We start from the raw sequence: 18,926 nt of genomic DNA, 5'->3' as shown, positions 1-18,926 counted from the left end.
TTATTTCTCAGTGTGCCATTTTTATTTGCTGCTCTTAGTTATTCACTGCTTCACCGTGAGCTGCAGTGTGACACGATGACATGCTGTCAACACTAATGGTCGTTGATGGCATCAAGGCTCTGTCAGGAGGACACAATAGGTGCTCAGAGCCAAGGCCCTCGGTAGCCCTCCACACACGAAGAGCTGTCATCTCTGTCCCTCACTGCCAAAGAGCCCCACCCCCACTCCCTAAAATCCTATCCATCTGCCATATCAGCGAGGCAGACTGAGTGCAAGGCATGCACTTTTCTTCCATTAACTGTTGTGTTTTAGCATGACCAGTTAGTGCCAACGAGGGCTCATGTGTCACAATTCACTTGCCACAACCATCTCAAGGTCAGTTACTCAGTTTTTGTTTACGTGTGAAAAAAAATGTTTGTCTTGTCTTGACACAATTTCAATATTACCAAGCCTCTAAAAACCAAACCAACTGTGAGACTTCAACTGCTTTTACAGAGGCTGTACGCTAAAAGGAATTTGACGAGTGTCCTCTCTTCATACTGATTTCTTGCTCTTTTTCGGAAGATTTTTGCACCTTAAAGAGCGCCCAGAATCCATGTCCTCGTATAACCATATTCTCACCAAAGCTGGTAATGGACTGGACAGTTATTCCCTTGAGCAAAGGAGCTTTTGGGGGAAAAAAAGAAAGAAAGCTGGAGTGTACTAACATCCATCTAAAGAAAGAACGCATGCGAGATAAAACTTGCAAAGTCATGATTCTTAACATAACTGGAAAATTGCATTATGACTGTCAAATGTTTCCCATTATCACTTAGGCAACTATGCTGCAACATGTCAATGAAGAACAGTAAAGCACTAAATGAAAGATGGGCATGTCTCCTATTTTTCTAAAGATAATTTACCCAGTGTTAGTGTAAGGCAATATTTCTGAAAATCGAGAAGTCAAACCGTGTTTAGGGTGAAAAACTAGCTCGTTGTGAACTGCACTCAGTGATTAATCTATGTATGTGACATTTAAATCAGCTTGATAAGACAGCTGACTGTTTGACCTTCATGTAATGTTCTGCATCAATTCAGGTACCAATCTGTGTGTTTGTGAGACTATGTGAGTCAGTGTGCCCTAATTAGATGAGAAGCTGAAAAGAATAGGTAGTCAATGACAAGCGCAACGAATGACACCAGCCGCTGAACCGCTGCTCTATCCATTTGTCCCCATCCAGCATTTGTCTAAAATGAAAGAGTGCGTCATCTGCAGACTTCTGCTGACTGGGCAGATGAACGGCCAAGGCACCGAGGCCTTAGACGTGCGTTGCATGTTCCTGTCAACAGCCCGATACGTTTACCAGTACACAGGATGGGATAATACCCTCTACAGTGGCAAAGCCCGAGCCTCAGCATCCACAAAACTGATGTCAACGTCTCCTTCAAAAGAAGTAATAACCCACGAGCGGCAAGTGTAGAGCACATGAAGCTATTTGGACTCTAATTCATAAAATTCACATTTGGATTTGATGCATTACAGTGGCATTACAATTTCATATGTTTTCAACACCGCAAAAATAAGGTCTGCCTGAGGACGAGTCTCATGTTTCCATTTTCAATTTACTATGATACCATCTTTATGAAGGCATAAAACTACGGTATTCGAGAGCACAAAGTGTAACAATGGAGTTTAGTCTCTGCAAGAGGTTTCTCAGTGGGATGATACAAAAACAAAAGCCTCCACATCAGAGGCGGAGCCAGACATTTGAAACACCTGGGGCTTAGCCCAAAGAGTAGTATGCATGTGGGATTTTTTTTTTTTTTTTTTGGGGGGGGGGGGGGGGGGGGGGTGTAGAAATGACTGAAAGATTAATAGGCTCTGTTCAAAAAAGAATGACTTCATATAGGGAAAAATATATATCACATGTGCAGGACACCTTAAACTAGTTTTTTAATTAAGCAGCAAGGCAGAACAAGGTCAGGGCTGTATCAAGACACGAGGACTAAACCCCAATTCAACCAGACCCAGAACTGATCCAGAATTAAAACAGGACTACAACAGTTCAAAATCAGGACTACTGAGGACTTAACCAAGACAGAACCAGAATCAGAACTAGATGATAGCACTAAAAATCATCATAGACCTGCACTACACTTATTTTTTTAATTCTACCAAAGTCCACTATTTAGATTGAGAAAAGTTTATATAATTATTTAGCCTTGTTGTGCAAACAAGCCTGCAGAACTTAATAAATACAGAATTTGAAAAATAACAAACCTAAAAAGAAACACTAGGTACGAGATACATGAGGACCTGTCTGTCCTCGTTCTCCTCTCTCTCCCTCTTTGTGCTGACAATCATCAAATATACAGTTGAAACCAGATATTTACTCTTCAGATAAAAACACTTTTTTAATTGTAACATCAAATCAGACTAAATGTTTATTTTTTTAGATTGATAAATATAAAAACATATTTGTTAACTTTAAGAGTAAAGAGAGAAACTATCTGTATTTCTTAATTGCAAATGGCACCAAATTGTATTCAAACTTGAGCCACACTTATGGAGCTCCACAGTTCTTTTCCTGGTGTTTTGGTTGACATCTCTTGATTTTCCCATGTCAAAGAAACAGGCTCTGTGTTTTGCCTTATATGCATCCACAGCTGTGCCACCAGTTTACTCACATGGACTCTACTAACCTATCAGAAGCTTCTTCAGCTCAGAATGGAATCGTCTGGAGTTTTCTTATTAATTAACAATAAATTTAGTGTACATGTACTCCTAAATTTGATGAAAGTGATAAAAATAGCTCTGTCTCTCTTTATTCTGAAATTTAACTAATTCAAAATATATTTCAATATTTATCTAAAACAAAAGTTTACTCTAAATTGATGTTGTACAGTAAAAATGTTTTATGTTTTCTCCCTAAAGTGTATGTAAATATCTGGTTACAAATGTGAATATCCTGCTGTGTACTGAAATCCCTCTTGTTTTGCATAGAAATATACTGAACAACATACAAAGCATAATATATAAAATAACATTTACCTGAGTTTTTTCTTTGAAAGAACCCTCTAATGTCCATTCTTATGTTTCAGTACATAACTGAAACCGATTTAGTCGGGGAGGGTAAGAACTGAGAATATGAAATAAACACACGTAAGCTAAGACTCTAAAAAAAAATAGCATTTGTTCGGCTTTTCATTTCGCCATTTGTTGATTCACTTGAAGAGCAAGTAACGTAATATTGGTCAAGTGATCAGTTTGATATCAATCTTTCGTGATGCACCGTCATATTTACATTATTTGTACGGTACGAATGATTTGCTTTGGTACCTGCTCAAACTTAAGCTCTCCTTAGTATGGCTGGCTCCGTCTCTCCAACAGCGCACTCACGGGCAGCAGCTGCCCCGCCCCCTCGCTCAGTCGCTTAGTGCCTGAGCTTGGATCATACCAATATCAGGGGGGGATTCACGCACAGTCGTAAATTCCCACAGTGTGCACTATGTGCTTCGAATATTGTGTGTACTTTTTGTTTTATACAGTTGTCAGCCAGGCATCTAACTATGAAAAAATTACACTCCAAAATACCCCGGGCTTCTGACAAAACAACCCGGGCTTAAGCCCCGTAAGCCACCCCCCCGCTCCGCCCCTGCTCCACATACAATGCAACAAAAACATTCTCATGTAGTGCCAAACCACAAGACATCGCTTCAGATGAACAACCATATCACTGCTGTTGAACAGATACTGAGGAAATTGCATGGTCAATAGCCTGATTTATCGCCGCACTGAGTTATGCTACATTGTACAACGTGTTGCTACAACAAGCATGTTATACGCTATAATTTAGCAATCAGAAAAGCAGAAAATATTTTTTTCTTTTGAGAACACAGAGGCAGTGATATTCAGTGTATTTCAGATAGTAATTTCTAAGCCACTTTTCCATGGATATATTATCGTAACTTAACTTATTGTATAAGTACTTACGACATTGTACTGTACATTTTTCCAAGCCATCAGCAGCATCGTCATCAGTAGGCCCCAAACTCATTATTATTGATAATTCTCTACTTAAGAATCACATTCCTCTTAATAAAAGGCAAAAATAAACACAATGCCATCATTAAGAACAAATCACATGATCCTGATCTTTCTCTTTTGCTTAATTGAAAAGAAAATATACAAAAAAGCAGGAATGCTGACATAGGACGTTTAAAAAAAAAAAAAACAGTTACTAAACTCAAGACACCCCACTTCTGTGTGTTTTGGAGGTTACGGGTTTTAATTAGATGGCCTTTTGAGAATGCAGAGCCATCTGGGACTGTCTGAGATCCCAGGGACAGCAGATGAATAGCAACAGTTTCTACATCTCACTGTAGACTTTGTTATGCATACCAATGGGCAGCTAACTGCACATTGTGTGTATGATGTCCCACAGTTGTCCAGAGTTTCCATTTCTCACATCAGAAAATTTGTTAACAGGGAAAAAAAGAGACGGTGATGTTCTGGGCTCTCGGGATTTTAAATCTTCAAAAGTTCTTCAAAAGTTGCATCAAAAACCCTTTTAAAGACAGTATTTAATTATAGTGCAGCAAATGCCAACCGTTTTCACTGATGTTTGCATCTTTGCTTTAACAAATGTTAAAATATCCAGCTTTTATTAAATATTTTTAAATAATACAAGTGAGATACAGCAACACTAACTCAACTTATAAAGCAACCAATAAAGCCCCACTCCACCAGAGTCACTGGCCTCAGCTGACAGGTTTGTGAAATTACTGCAGCTTTTCTTGAGTTCTTGTCATAAATAGAGGCAATAACAGATCACTGATATCCTCAAGGCTGAGCCATCAAATTCCAGCATTCTTCACTCATTAGTCTTGGAACTTTTCTCTGAAAACTCGCTTTTTCTTGCTCTTCAGTGACACTTTAACTGTGGAATGAGTCGATTTGTGCTTCAAAGTAAAAACTCAATCGACGCTGCTTGGTCCATTTAAGTAATAGCGATGTTTTATGTATACACAAGTGCAAGTCAAGTTACATACATGTCCATAGGTCTCCACAAACAAATTGGACCATGGCTCTAATTCACTCTCAGCAGCTGGAGAGAAAAGCTTTACCACTTAGGGAAAAGGCTGCCTAATCAAAAGCAGATGGACCCCCTATATCTCCGACTGCCTAAATGAAAACAGACAGAACTGATTAACCTAACATATGACCTTTCAATGTCATCTGTATTCACTACTTCACTCAGTAGCACTCACATAGTTTGAAGTAAAAAACAACAAACCGCACAAGGAATGGATAAAAAAAAAAGGGGGGGCACATGGTAGAGCAGGCCATTTTTAGCCCCTGTGTCTGTTTCCACTTTTCCAAATGCAGAGGTGCCCTGTAAAACATTGGTGTAAATGGTTTATAATGCCACCAGTGGACTCTGAAATGGTAGACCTGGTTTCAATCAGCAGTCAAATTGCTCCTACATTACCCTTGCAGACAGAGTAGTAAATCATTCTTTGCCTCTATGCTGCTGACGTTAAGGAACAGGCATTGTTAAAAATCCACCATGCGTGCTACTAAGAGCACCCTGTCTCTATGTGGGGATGGGATGCTAAAAAGGACAATAGCTGCTGCTTGCAGCATCCCCATAGATGCAACGGCAAGATATCCTGATCCCCTAGGCGGAAAAATCAGCACACCTCATATGTGCATGTGAATCTGAACCCTTATACCTACAGTTACTGACCTGATTTGCAGCTCTGATTGTAAACTTTAGCTTACAGACAAACAAATTCTATGCCAGAAACACATCACAACCAGTTTGAACCAGTTTGAGTGGTTTAAAAAAAAAAAAAAAGAGTTTTGGTTTTTCTGTGCCAACGCCCTGACAGTGGGCCAGTGAGGCATCTCAGAACAGTTATAATCCCCTATAAACCTGAGAAATGCTGATCCCGCCCACCACAGACCAACGCACTATGGGCAAAACCTCTCATTAGAACTTCAGGGCCCTGAAATTACCAAGATTTTACCCATACTGAAAGCATGAGAAAGCATCGGCGGGGAGAGGGCTGTGCCGAGTGGTTTTTCAGTGTGTGGCCACAGAGGAGCTGGAGCTCCTTAACAGTGCCATTCAGCCCAGCCCCTGCCAGGGAGTACCGGCATATGAGGGAGCTGAGGCAGATGCTCTGGCTACTAGCCCCAAACCAGGCCTGCTAGGAAATACCCTACACAAGAATACACAAATCACCACAAAGGCCAAAGATGTACTGAGGCCAACAAACACAACAAATCAACAACATGAAAAGGAAAGTAAATCCTCAGTGAAAAACCTCATTTTTCACTCAAATATCTTAAAAGCAGGTTAGAGTATCGTTACTTTTACTTTGTGTGTGTGTGTCCTTGCTAAATTAATTGTGACAGCTTTCCACCATTTAAAGGAATACCAAAAACCTGAAACTATCATGTTGATAATGATTGCCTACAGGCCTGCTTTAGATGTATAGAAATGCCATGCTTTGATAAAAAGCCTTTTATTTGATGTGATTTATTTGTAAAATCAAATTTTTTGTTTTTTTCCTGGCTTTGTGTGTGTGTGTGTAGGAGGGGGTAAATCCAATCACTCCCTTATCTTTTTCAACTTAAATCTTTGCATTTTCCTGTTTTGTGTTGTTTATTTGCTTGTTTTCGATTAATACAAATGCCTGAGTATCCCACCCGAGGAAGTGACATCCTAGGTATTCCAATCTTTAAAAGGAAAGTGGATTTTTCTTCAGACCTGGATGAAACCTCCCTGGGTGGGCACCAAAACTTCCTCTGCAGTATAAACCTAAATTCCCTTGCTAGAAAAGAAAGTGAGTGTCAGCTTAAATCAGCAGCAAGCCAGCCGATTCAGATTACCAGCACATCGATCGGTGCATCGCTACCACTGAATGCAAGATGTCCCCCTCATCACAAAAGCCCATTCTCATCAGCAATGCAAGCTTCAAGTTTCTGGACAACACTGTATATTTCCCAGTGGACAAGGATTATCTTCCAAACTCGATGCGATGTCACAAATCCTGTTCTCAGAATTTGGGTTTAAAATGGCTTTAAATGGCTTTAAAAAGTGTATCTAAAAGTGTATCTCTATGCTGTTGCATGCTGGGGGAGCAGGCTGAGGGTCGCAGATGCCAACAGACTTAATAAACTGATCCGTAAGGCCAGCAATGTTGTGGGGATGGAGCTGGACTCCCTCAAGGTGGTGTCGGAGAGGCGGATGCTGTCCAAGATAAAGACAATGTTGGATAACACCTCCCACCCACTCCATGACATGTTGGTCAGTCACAGGAGCTCGTTCAGCGAGAGACTGAGATTACCGAAAAGCACCACTGAACGACACAGGAAATCATTCCTGCCTGTGGCCATCTCCCTGTACAACGCATCCACTTAACACACTGTTTGCTGCTACAGCTACACATGTTTCTTTTCCAAATATTTATTTATAAGTGACTTATGTATGTATGTATGTATATATATGTATATATTGTACTATTCTTAGTTAGCGTATTGTCTGTCTTGTCTTAATGTTGGTTTAAAATGGAGCACTGTAACAAAAAATAATTTCCCCCAGGGATCAATAAAGTATTCTGATTCTGATTCTGATTCTGATTAAAAACACACACTTAGGCAAGCTGTGCAGGTATATTAATGACTGTCCAAGTATTGCAATATTTTGTAAATAAAAATTTTATTCATTTATTTATAGATACTCTTATTTTGAAAGCTCAGTTGCTACTAGCCATTTAGCCCTGGTCCTTCCTGTCTAATGTTTTCCCTCTGACAGATCGCTGTTGTGGTCCTCAATGTCATTCAGCAACCTTCCACCATCTCTGACTGCATCTGCCAACTGTAGCTCTTGTTCTGCTCTGAAGCTAAACGGTCATTCTGAAGTAGAACCTGCAGCAGGTGGGAAACACCTGTTGGTGCTGCTACGCTGAACTTGCTGACGCTGGAGAGCAGGACAGAAGTCATTGTTTCTACCTGCAGTTCCAGACAATTAAGATGAAGTCAGTTCAAATGATGTGAGAACGACTGAAGGAGAACCAGCAAAGTAATGATCTCTTATCCTTTACATACCTCAAACCCAGTCTAATTCTGTGGGAAACACTGCAGAACACATCTTTGTCTACAGTGCAGTTCAAGCTGACCAAAAAGTATCTTAACTAAAGCAGATTTCTTAGCTAAAGTTTTTTGATCTGTTTAATATCTGCTCTGAAAACTGGAGAATAAAACAATGAATTTTAATCAGCAAAGAAATTAGCAAAGTGCTGATTGACCTCAGTAATAAGAACTACTTAATTTCAGTGTGCACAATGACGTCACCGCCTAAGGGCCTAGGATATTTTCCTGCACACACACACACACACACACAAAATCCAAAACAAAACAAGCAAGCAATCGTGGGCCAGAGTATAATCCTGCGGCAATCACAGTCAAATAAGTCATGTCTTTTCTTGGGGGGAGGGGGGGGGGTGTAAATTAAGCCTAATGGCTTGTGGGAATGTGCCAGCATTCAAACAAACATATACCATGGTCAAAAATACAAACACACTTCACTGAGAGCATTAAAAAGATATAGATTCATTCTGCAATAGCTTTCACAGCTCGCAAAAAAATAGAGTAAACAGGAAAATGAGCCAAGATAAACACAGCAAAAAACTCTAACTCCCCTACAATCCATCCAAAGCAATTTGAAGAAAATCTTAACGCTCCAGCTCTGTCAACACACGCTTAATTGATAACATGTCTGTCCACCAGAATAATTCAGAAACATGGAGCCAAACAGAAGCACCATCAGAATCACCTACTTTGGGAAAGCAATGACATCCAAGTTTGACAAATCCATACGTTTGCTGGTAAAATAATCTATATGCATAAGCCACACACCATCTATAGGACAGCTCACTACAAATGTAGAATAGAAATACACCGGGTCACTTTTTTTTCAGCTGGCAGTTAGAAACCCAAACATGCAGCAGGGCCCAGGATTTGGTTGCAGAGAGCCTCTGATGCAATTCCAAGAAACTAACTCACCCTGTATCATCCTGTTACAGTGTGGCTCATGGTTAGCTCTCCTCATTGTGTCTGTGACAGCTTTAAACGGATTCGTGTATTGATAAAGCACGGCCATGAGCCCACTTCAGCATATAACCAACCCTGCAAAATTGCTTCCAATCCTTTCTTTAAATAAACCCAACAGGGCGAGGGATTGATGCAATGCTGAGGAATCTATATGTATATCCACCCAGTGAAAAACCAATTGACATCTGTTCACGATCTGAACCGGCCTCGAGGTTATCAGATGATGTGGCGCACCTGCAAATTGTAAACGCTGTCATAAAAATTGCTCCACAATTAAAGTCTCTCATGAAGGGCTGGTGATGAAATCTATTCTTTTTCTTGCCAGAGCTGCAAGGAGCAGTTTCTTGACATGAAACCTTCCTCTGCAGCCAGTGCTGCAGCAAGTGTGAGGGATGAGACACACATGACAGGAGCCTCTGCAACTGATGGGCATACAAGGACTCACCGACCTGTCTGGTAATGATAAATAAAGACAGAGCAAAGATTTCATATGCCAGAGGGGGGGGTGAGGACTCACCGACGTGCCCGCGCACTCATGCACGCTCGCACGAAGTGAAAAAGCCAGGTCTGGAGACAGCTAGGACCTCCGGGCAAATCGTTATTTATTGTAATGATCAAAATGGGATCAAAATCACCGCATCGCAATTACACACCCTGCGAAAAAAAGGAATGAAAGAAGAAAGAAAAACAGGGTGACGATGGGCTCGCAGCCCAAAGACCACCACTGCTCCCCCCGTTTATTCTTTCATTAGTAATTGTCGACAGATTTTCAGCATGGTTAAAGATTTCGGTCCTGCGAAGACTCCTGCTCACTGAAAAGTGCATGCAATCTATGAAATGCGCAGGTTTGCGCTTACAAAAAAAGAAAAGGAAAAAATAAGATTAATATTCCACCTCATCTTTTCCCTTTTACCTACATCTGAGTGGGTAGCTTTCTTTATGAAATGAGAGGCAGGATATTTCTTGGACCGTCTCTCAAGCGGACCACATATTAGTCGCTCTCATTCGGCACTGAAATAAAAGTTGCTGTTAGCTATACATTTAGAGTTAGCATGTATAAAACAGCAACAAACTGTGTGCGTGGCTGTCTGAGGTTAGTCGGAGCCCCATTTCCCCCCCCAAACGGAACGACAGCAGTTCACGTAGTGCACCTTTAATGCCATTTTTTCTAAGTGTTTCCACTTTTAACAAACAAATTCGTGAACGTTTGAACAATAAAAAAAATCCGCAAGTTATGCAACTTAACGGCACCGCTAAAAGCCGCGTCTCAAGTTCAATGGGGGACATTTAGACAGAGATAACGTGCACTTACTGAATCTCCTCTTTGTCACGGCCGTTGGCATTTCTCTCCGTCTCTCTACCACAACGTTTAGTCCCGGTTTGAGTTTGTAGCGAGCACAACAATCCACTTCATGTAATTAACAGCCACAAAACGGGAGTTAGAACCAGTCCAAGGAGTAAAAGAAGCGAAGGAGGGGGGGAAAGATACGAGTCCAGTGCGAGAGGAACACGAGGTCCTATCCCGGTCAGCCGACCGGGGTCGTGGATACTGGATCTATTCGTGGCAGCTCCTGCGTCTCGCCGCTAACGGGTTAACGTCAGCTTTAAGTGCTCAGTGTCGCTGCATGCATGTGAGGGGGAAAAAAAACCCGAGACGATAAGAAATGAGACTTCTTCTCTTTTGTGTGAATTTTCTTCTCTGGCAAGTTAATTAGTAAGCACAAGTCTGCGCACAGTCTCCCCCCACAGAAGGAGCTGTGGAAGGTAGGGAGTTGTTACGTCTCTCCCTTCACAGTCACGCTTCTTTCTGCCCCCGTGGAGAAAACACATACAGGTCGGTCAGCAGGATTTTCGGATTCACTCGGCTGCACTCGCTTCTGTGTCCATTCATCTCTGTTCCTGAAGTCCTGTAGCCTCTGAAGGCACGCACTAGACACAGGGGGCTCTCAAAACAGTCATTTTGAGTTCTCTATTTACACTATACGCAACTGCTATGGAAGACAAGGCATTTTTCTGCAACGAATACGCGAATTTGGAAGTTAATTATGGTTCAGAAGGCAAACACAGAGTTCTTACATTAAACTGTCTACTAACTGCTGCAACGAGCAAAGTCGTGAATTACCACCGAGAATAGAAAATTTACTATTAAGTACTGCCCTACTCTTCAGCTAATAAAATGCATCTGCATCCTCAAACCTCATCCTTGATCTCACCTTGTGAAGGCTTTGTACAAAGGTACAATATATATATGAATATAATTTATAAGTGCTAAGCAACTTTGTAGCTCTTTCACCACTAGCTGAAATTGTTTGTTTTTTTTAAAAGGCAACCTTGGGAGATGGTGGCAAGAACAATTCCCCACTGTGCAGTGACACCCAAGCATGTTAACAAGTTTTTTTTGACAACAAATACTGCACTGATTTTAAAGCAATCCACAATTATTTTTAAGAAAGATTTGCAGACTGACTTTGTGGTCTGCAATCCTTGTATATTACGCTATAATTTTTTATTTCTGATGGTGATCACTTTAAATCTGGACTTGGAATCCAGTTTAATTGTAACCCACTGGCAATCAAGGACAGTTTTTGGGACCAACAGAATTCACGGGGACAGAGAATGGGCTCTGCTTACAGTGCAGCCTGGCTGTTAGTGCATGAGCACTCAAGCGACACAGCTGAACGTGCAGGTCATGGATACTGTGACCCCCAGTAATGAGGACCTAAATATCTTCAGGGTTCTGACAACCCATCTACTCCGCCTTCTAACCTTACCATGATCAATCGTTTGCTTGGCAGAACCCCTGCTGTACTGCAGCTCCAACCTATCTGCCACACCTTCCTAATAACTGGTGCAAATGACGTTTACACAAGGTTTTACCCTGCCATAAATGTCTCTTGCAATTGGGCAATCAAGCAGGTCCTGAGTTCACCACACACACAGAGGCTCACGAATATATTCACCTCTACTTCAACAAAATGACTTGCTACCTGACCTCTGAGTGATTGAAAGGGAATTCTGTTCCTTTTGGCTGACAAATGATAATCACGGTCTAATGCATTGTTCCAGGAATAGAATCTTGTTGCACAAATAAGAGGCCGAGCCAGCTTTATTACACTTTAAAGGAGGCCATTGTTTTGACACAACAACCTTCAGTATGTAGGTGCCACAGAGAGAAAGTGGTGCATGTGTCCAATAACGCCATTACATATCTCTGGTGGCCAAAACCAGGCCTGTTTTTCAGTTTTAGACATCTCTCGTGGACAGTGTTAGAGACCTATAAACAATCTTTGTTTGTCAAGGTCAAAGAACATGTCTAGTGGTGTGTGTGTGTGTGTGTGTGTGTGTGTGTGTGTGTGTGTGTGTGTGTGTGTGTGTGTGTGTGTGTGTGTGTTTGTTTTTTCAGCAGTACTGCTAAAGAGTTCTAAAAGGGCAACTATACTTTGTCCTTCCAAACATTTGCTTAGCAGTACAGTTTTGTACTGTGATGCTCTTACCAGTAGAATATCTTCCATTTTTTGCACATTAATGTTATAATTATTAAGGGCTAATATACATCACAGAACCTTAAAACCATTTTTTTCAGTCAATTGAACAATTACTTTCATCATAGTACTGGAACGAACTCTCCCGTCTAAACTTCTTTCTCTTCATAATTATTGCTGTGATTTGAAGTTGATTGGTAGCTAAATTAGTGCAAATCAAAAAGTGTCTGAGGTACCATATCAGCCTTAAACCACAACACTGCTAGGAGGAAGATTCATACAGTACATGGATCCCTTTATCAGTTGTTCCTCTTTATTAAATTTTTATTGAACTCTGTGGGGAAATTAGTCAAGAGAAATTACTTGTAAAGAAATTTATTTCTATCTAGAAGACCCTCAGTTGGCACTTGATGGTTTTGAGGCTGACTTAATAGTTGTACAAAAATAGAATATGGACTATGACTAAATGTAAACTGAACACACAGATCTCACACAGGACTAATATTAACTTTGGACTTCTAAGAAGAAATAGTGTTACTTACCTCTTTTGGCATGTTAATTTACTCATGCTGTGGATTTTTCAAGTGACTAAAACAAATGCATTCTGTGTAGATTAGGGAGGTTTTATTCATCCCAGAAGCAAATGGGAAATTTTCTGATTTGATATTAAAAATGGGTTTTCTTTAAGTAATAACATTGTCAGTCAAGACACTGACAATAAAAAGAGGCTGGCTTCTGCTGGAGAATTATCTAAAGTATTTCTCAAGATTCACTATGAACTACTTCAAGAGACACTGAAGTTCTTTGAGTGGCCCTCACTGTTCCTTTACTTGAGAATCACTGATGTGGGTAGAGCTTATGCATGTTGTATGCACAAGGAGTTCCACAGTGGGTAAAAAATTTCCATATGAAGGGTTAAAAATAATATTAAAAAGATTTCTGCATCAGGTTTTGGTACTTTTACCCAGAAATGTTTACTGATGGGACTGATCAGAGGCATTATTGTGACGCAGCCAAACACAAATCCCCCCCAATCCTAACATCTTAATCTCATTCAGACTCTGCATGCATATACTTGTCCATACGAGAGTCTGCTTAACTTCTCTGCTCTATTTTCTTATCTATGCTGCTATTAGAATTAAATTGGCTTTTTATGATAAAATATAGATGCTAATTATTTCAAAATTCATAGAGAAAATTGTTTCTCATAAGAGACTGTTACATTATTACCACAATCCCCCCAGGAAAGTCTGTGATTCATATAATCTGATTTGGTTCTGTCCTGGTTCATAAAAGTTCCCCGTTAAATATTCTTAAAATGACATTGACATCTCCCTGCACTTGTTTGGATGTTTCCATAATAATAAAATTCAGATTTGACTCCTGATACTAACTGTTTCAATACATGGTGGATAGACCATTTTCGAAATATTTCCAATGCAGGCATAACTTTTGCATCCTACGCTTGTCTATTGGAACTGGATGTAGTACAATATGTGTCTATTTAACATATTATATGTATTACTGCAGCTGACGCATCCTAATGAAAACATGTTTTGGATAAGAGCTGATAAATAATGATAGAAAGACCTAACGCGAACTCCATATAGCAGGATACTTTTATCTTATAACTGTTGTACAATTAACGCAGGATTCAATGAGGCAGGAAAACAGTTAATGGAAGTTAATGATGAGAACACACAGAGTTCTTGTATCATTAACCAACATGCAGTCAAACATGTTAATGATTGTGTTTACTATCCCTGCAGTCAGAGAGAATAAAGACCCAAACTTAGATACTTACCTTTGCATCTCATTCAAAAGGAAAAGGAAACTGGTACTGAGAATGTGGTTAAATGTGGTTTCAAGGTCAAGGTCAAGGTTCTTTATTTGTCACATGCATAGTTATACAAGTATAACACACAGTGAAATGTAGCCTGACACGCTCCTCGACATGTGCAAAAAAATTGGGGGGGGGGGGGTGTAGAGGAAAAACATATATATATATCTATATATCTATATATATATATATATATATATATATATATATCTATATATATATATATATATATATATATATATATATATATATATATATATATATATATATATATATATATATATATAGTATATACATTGGGTGAATGTGCAGTAGGTGAATTATGTACATTAATATGAATAGACATCTGACTATTTTACAGGATAGACAATGTAAACATATTTAAAATTAAAGGAATTGAAATGTACATTGTGCCTTGGTTTAGTGTCTGGAAGAGTCCTGACTCAGTCAATTATAGATGATGTGAGAGGGCGGGTGTGTGTGTTTAGGGCACGGATGGCTTGGGGATAGAAGCTCCTCTTGAGTCTCTCTGTCCTTGCCCGGAAGATGCGGAACCTTCTACCAGATTGCAGAAGTTGGAACAGTTTGTTGCCAGGATGGGACGGGTCCTTCAGTATCTGCGCTGCTCTAGTCCGGCATCTCCTGGTGTAGGTGTCCTGAAGCAGGGGGAGAGCAATCCTGCAGCAGCGTTCTGCTGTACGGATCACTCTCTGGAGAGCTTTTTGGTCCTTCACACAGCTGTTCCCAAACCACGATGTCATGTTCTGTGTGAGGATGCTCTCCACAGCACCTGTATAGAAAATCCTGAGGATCTTTGGAGAGACCCTGAACTTCCTCAGTTGTCGTAGGTGATACAGGCGCTGCCTAGCCTTTTTGGTCTGGACCTGAATGTGGGCAGCCCACATTAGCAATTTTAGACAGGAAATGCATGTGTGACATACACGAATTAGCAGAAAGGATTCCCACTGTGTATATTTCTAGTTAACCCAAAGACACAGGAAAATAGCTCTTCCAATATATCTAAGAAAACATTCTATTAGTCAGGATTTTAATGTTGATAATACAACGTGATCCACTAAACAGCATGTAAATGTACACCTCTGAAGCCATGAGAGAGAGCTGTGAATGATTTGAAATACTCCTCTTCTTCAAAGACTGGAACCATAAGAAACACACAGCAACGTTTTCACAGAAGTTATATTTATAAGACGAAATGCAGAGAAACGAAGAGGAAGAGACAGTACCGGCAAGAGACAGAGAGTGGTGGGTTGGAATTGGATGAAGGACGCATAAGCTCTCATTGAGTTGGCAACGGTGAAAAGAGCCCTTGGTTATTGAAAAAAAGAAGAAATCAAAGGCAGAAAATTCCTGCAGAGGGATGGGGGCAGAGAAACAAGCCTGTCCTCCTCTTCTTTGTTTTTTTTTTCCCTTCCTTTTTTCCCAGTGTGGTTAGAGTAGTTAGCCACTCAGCAATAGAAGAGAGATGCATGGCAGCCAGCAGGTTGGCAAGGCCCTTAAGCATAAGGATCTAAGAAGGAATAGGAGGCGACACAGCACAAATTGTTTTCTATTCTGCAATGTGGAGGATTTTGCTGAGTGTTGAACACTGCTGAAAACAGTGACACTATTTGCCTTTTTGCAGTGCAGCACTTCCTACGGCGGCAAACGTGCCATCTTATATGATGACATAATTACTCATTAAATGTTAAACATCTACAAGACGTGAGCGAAAACGCAACATTCTGCTTGGTGTGAGTCATATGTAGCTTCCACTATACTGACAGTGCACTGACAGTGCATACATATGTAAGGACGCTGGCAGCAAGGTCAGGCGTGCTTCATGACGGCTCAGGAATAGACTGCAGCTTTTTACGGGGGAGGTCATTTTGTTGTAGCCAGCTGTTAGCTGTTACAGATGCGAGTCGGTTGTGATGGATGTGATGGAGAGACATTATTTCTTTGTTACTTCCTGCCATCACAGTCAGCGTTTTCCCTCCAGCAGATTGGGTTCCACAAACCGGCCCTTGCAGGCCATCGCTGGGGGAATCTGCTGTTTCAACCATCCACAGCATCCCATCAGACAAATGGATAATAGCTAGTTAATTTTTAATTCCTGAGATGCAAGAGAGACACACTCTTTCACGGCTGGAAGGAGAGCTAATGGGCCCGGATTAGGTATCACGGACGGATATCTGGGAACGGCCCCTTGGGAATGATGTGGTTCTCTCCATTGAACACCATTAAGAGTCCTGAAGTAAGGCAGAAAGCCTCTCAAAGACACACTGTCCAGCTATTGACCTTTTGGCAGCACAATGGAGGTCCTCGCTGAAGAGATATTGAGTGGATGCTGAGAGTGGTTCATTAAACCATGGTGAGAGTAAAAACATGGCCGCTGATAAGGTTTGTACCCAGTCTAACACAGTCAGACATAGATTTCTGTTTCCCACTAAACAAGTTCCCCGGCCCACCAAGAGAGCTCAAACTGCAGCATCTGCATGGTCAAACAACAGCCGGTTCATTGTGAGGCAATTGGCTTTCACCGCTGAAAAAACCCTGCTGGGGTCATCAATGTATTCACACAAGACAAATACAGAAGATCGAGACTGTAATAGGTTGTCTGGCTAAGTGCACATCAAGCTGCTCCCTGGACAGATAGATTCAAACACCTAAGCCATGTTTTCTTTGATGACCTAAAATAATTTCCTTGCTTTCAGTAGAATTGGCAGTGATGATTGTTTTTATTGACTTAGATGTTCCATTAGGGGAGGAGATGCTTGGGGTAAATGGCTCCTGACAGCAGCACAGAGCAGGCTGATGATGCCCCATCACTAGACCTCACACTAGGGTTATTAACTGGCCGCCACTGCAGCAGAGCACCAGCGCTTCCATGACAGTGATGCATACATGGACAAAATCAATGCTGTCCTCATTTTCATCCAGCAGAGCAGGGATGACATTAGATTGCTGAAGATGGGGATGACGGTGTTTTGAGATTAACGACAGCCAACTGAAGCTAGATGACAGTGGCACATAGTATTTGTGTTGTACATTCTGGATTGTTTACAGCGACGTTGTTGATTTTGAAGGGAGCTCAGATTGCTACACTCAATGACATAAAAGGCTTGAAAACATCTAATTAGGTGAACATTTTACCAGAGGAAATAATGTAATTATATAACAGCTCTTTTAACGGTGATGTAAGGAGAGTGAAAAATGCATCAACAGAAAATCTTCTAAGACTGCACAAAGTGTTTGTTTTTTTTAAATTTGATTCCTGTGCTGCTTACTGTTTTTAATGAATCGATGAGGCAGTTAAAAAAATGCTTGTCACAGAGCCCAAGGTGAAAAAGCTTGTTCTGCCCAAAAAGCAAAAAGATATTCAATTTCCAGTGTTAAAACACTGAAGCAAGTGGATCTTCTGTCTCTTTTTCTGGATAAATAACAAAACAACACACTGGGGATTTGTACCCATGTCCTAACAACTTCTTTTTCAGCACAGCGTTATTCAGGAACCTAAAAAGTAGGGAAAAAAATACGAATTTAAAATACTTTGTAAAAAACTGGTGGTTAAGACCACTGCCATTTCACATCAGCATTTCCGCTGTAAATCAACATGCTGAGTAGAGTGTTTACCACCTCATCCTGTCAGCTGAACTCAACTTGAGAAAACAGACATGCAGGTGCAGCGCAGTGAGTGACAGGTCGCATAGATGTTCACATTGGGAAACATGCGTAGACACACACACGTGAACATGTGCCTTGTCAGCATTTCTGATTTCGCACAAACACACAGAGCTCGGTGCTGTCACTCCATGAACACCTGTGTGTGGCATCATTACTGCCTGTGGTACCAGATAGAGCCGTGCTGTCACGCAGGAGTGATTAGAGCCTCCCTTTATAATCTCCCCCCTCTGTCCTTTCTCCACACATCATTACAGTAATACACCAAGCTCTATTACCCCTCAGCATCCTGTCAATGCCCCGCAGCTACTTCCTCCCTCCAGCCTCTGAGGCAGGCCTCAGAGGGGTGATGATGATTGTGGGTTAAGGAAGGATCCAGGGTCCCTGCAGCATGGCAGCTTTAATTTCACGCTTTGTTAATGTCCCCATTGCAAGTGCTTGTCCTGCCCGATGCCCTCCACAGCCCCAACCAGGGCCGCATCCGTCCTGGCTGCCCTCTGGCCGGCTCAAGGACTGCACCCAGCAGACAGAACAGGAATTCTTCTTCCCTTTTTTCCTTTTTTTTTGCAGTACGACTGTCACCCATTTCTTGAAAATCTCTCCCTCACAACCTCCGCCCTTGCTTATACCTTTATCTTATTCTCTCCCCGTTGTGCACTCTGTCACTGTCTGTTTCACTCTCGACCGCCCCCTCTCCCATTCCCTCCGACCCGCGTCGATTATCTATCTCTCTTCTATTGCGGTCTCTTTCTCGTTCGCTGCCTTCCTCTCTCTGGTAAACAGCTCCTTTTCTCAGCTCAGCCCACTCTCTGCCCATTCA

The 18,926-nt window shown here is 41.2% G+C and overlaps 1 protein-coding gene across 1 annotated transcript in view; it reads right to left on the bottom strand.

The window, feature by feature from the left end:
* Nucleotides 1-10,903, bottom strand: part of LOC146647818 (receptor-type tyrosine-protein phosphatase F) — a 171,736-nt gene extending 160,833 nt beyond the window's left edge. Inside the window, exon 1 of the mRNA XM_085388314.1 lies at nucleotides 10,416-10,903. The gene's annotated coding sequence lies outside the window, so the exon portion shown is untranslated. The remainder of the gene's footprint in view (nucleotides 1-10,415) is intronic.
* Between the last annotated feature and the right edge of the window lie 8,023 nt (nucleotides 10,904-18,926).

This window comes from Rhamphochromis longiceps, linkage group LG18 (genome assembly GCF_057381845.1).
Source record: "Rhamphochromis longiceps isolate RC_006_pf linkage group LG18, R_longiceps_female_GT1.1, whole genome shotgun sequence".
Lineage (NCBI taxonomy): Eukaryota > Metazoa > Chordata > Actinopteri > Cichliformes > Cichlidae > Rhamphochromis > Rhamphochromis longiceps.
The sequence above is the reverse complement of the archived record's forward strand: the minus strand, read 5'-3'. Positions and strand labels throughout refer to the sequence as shown.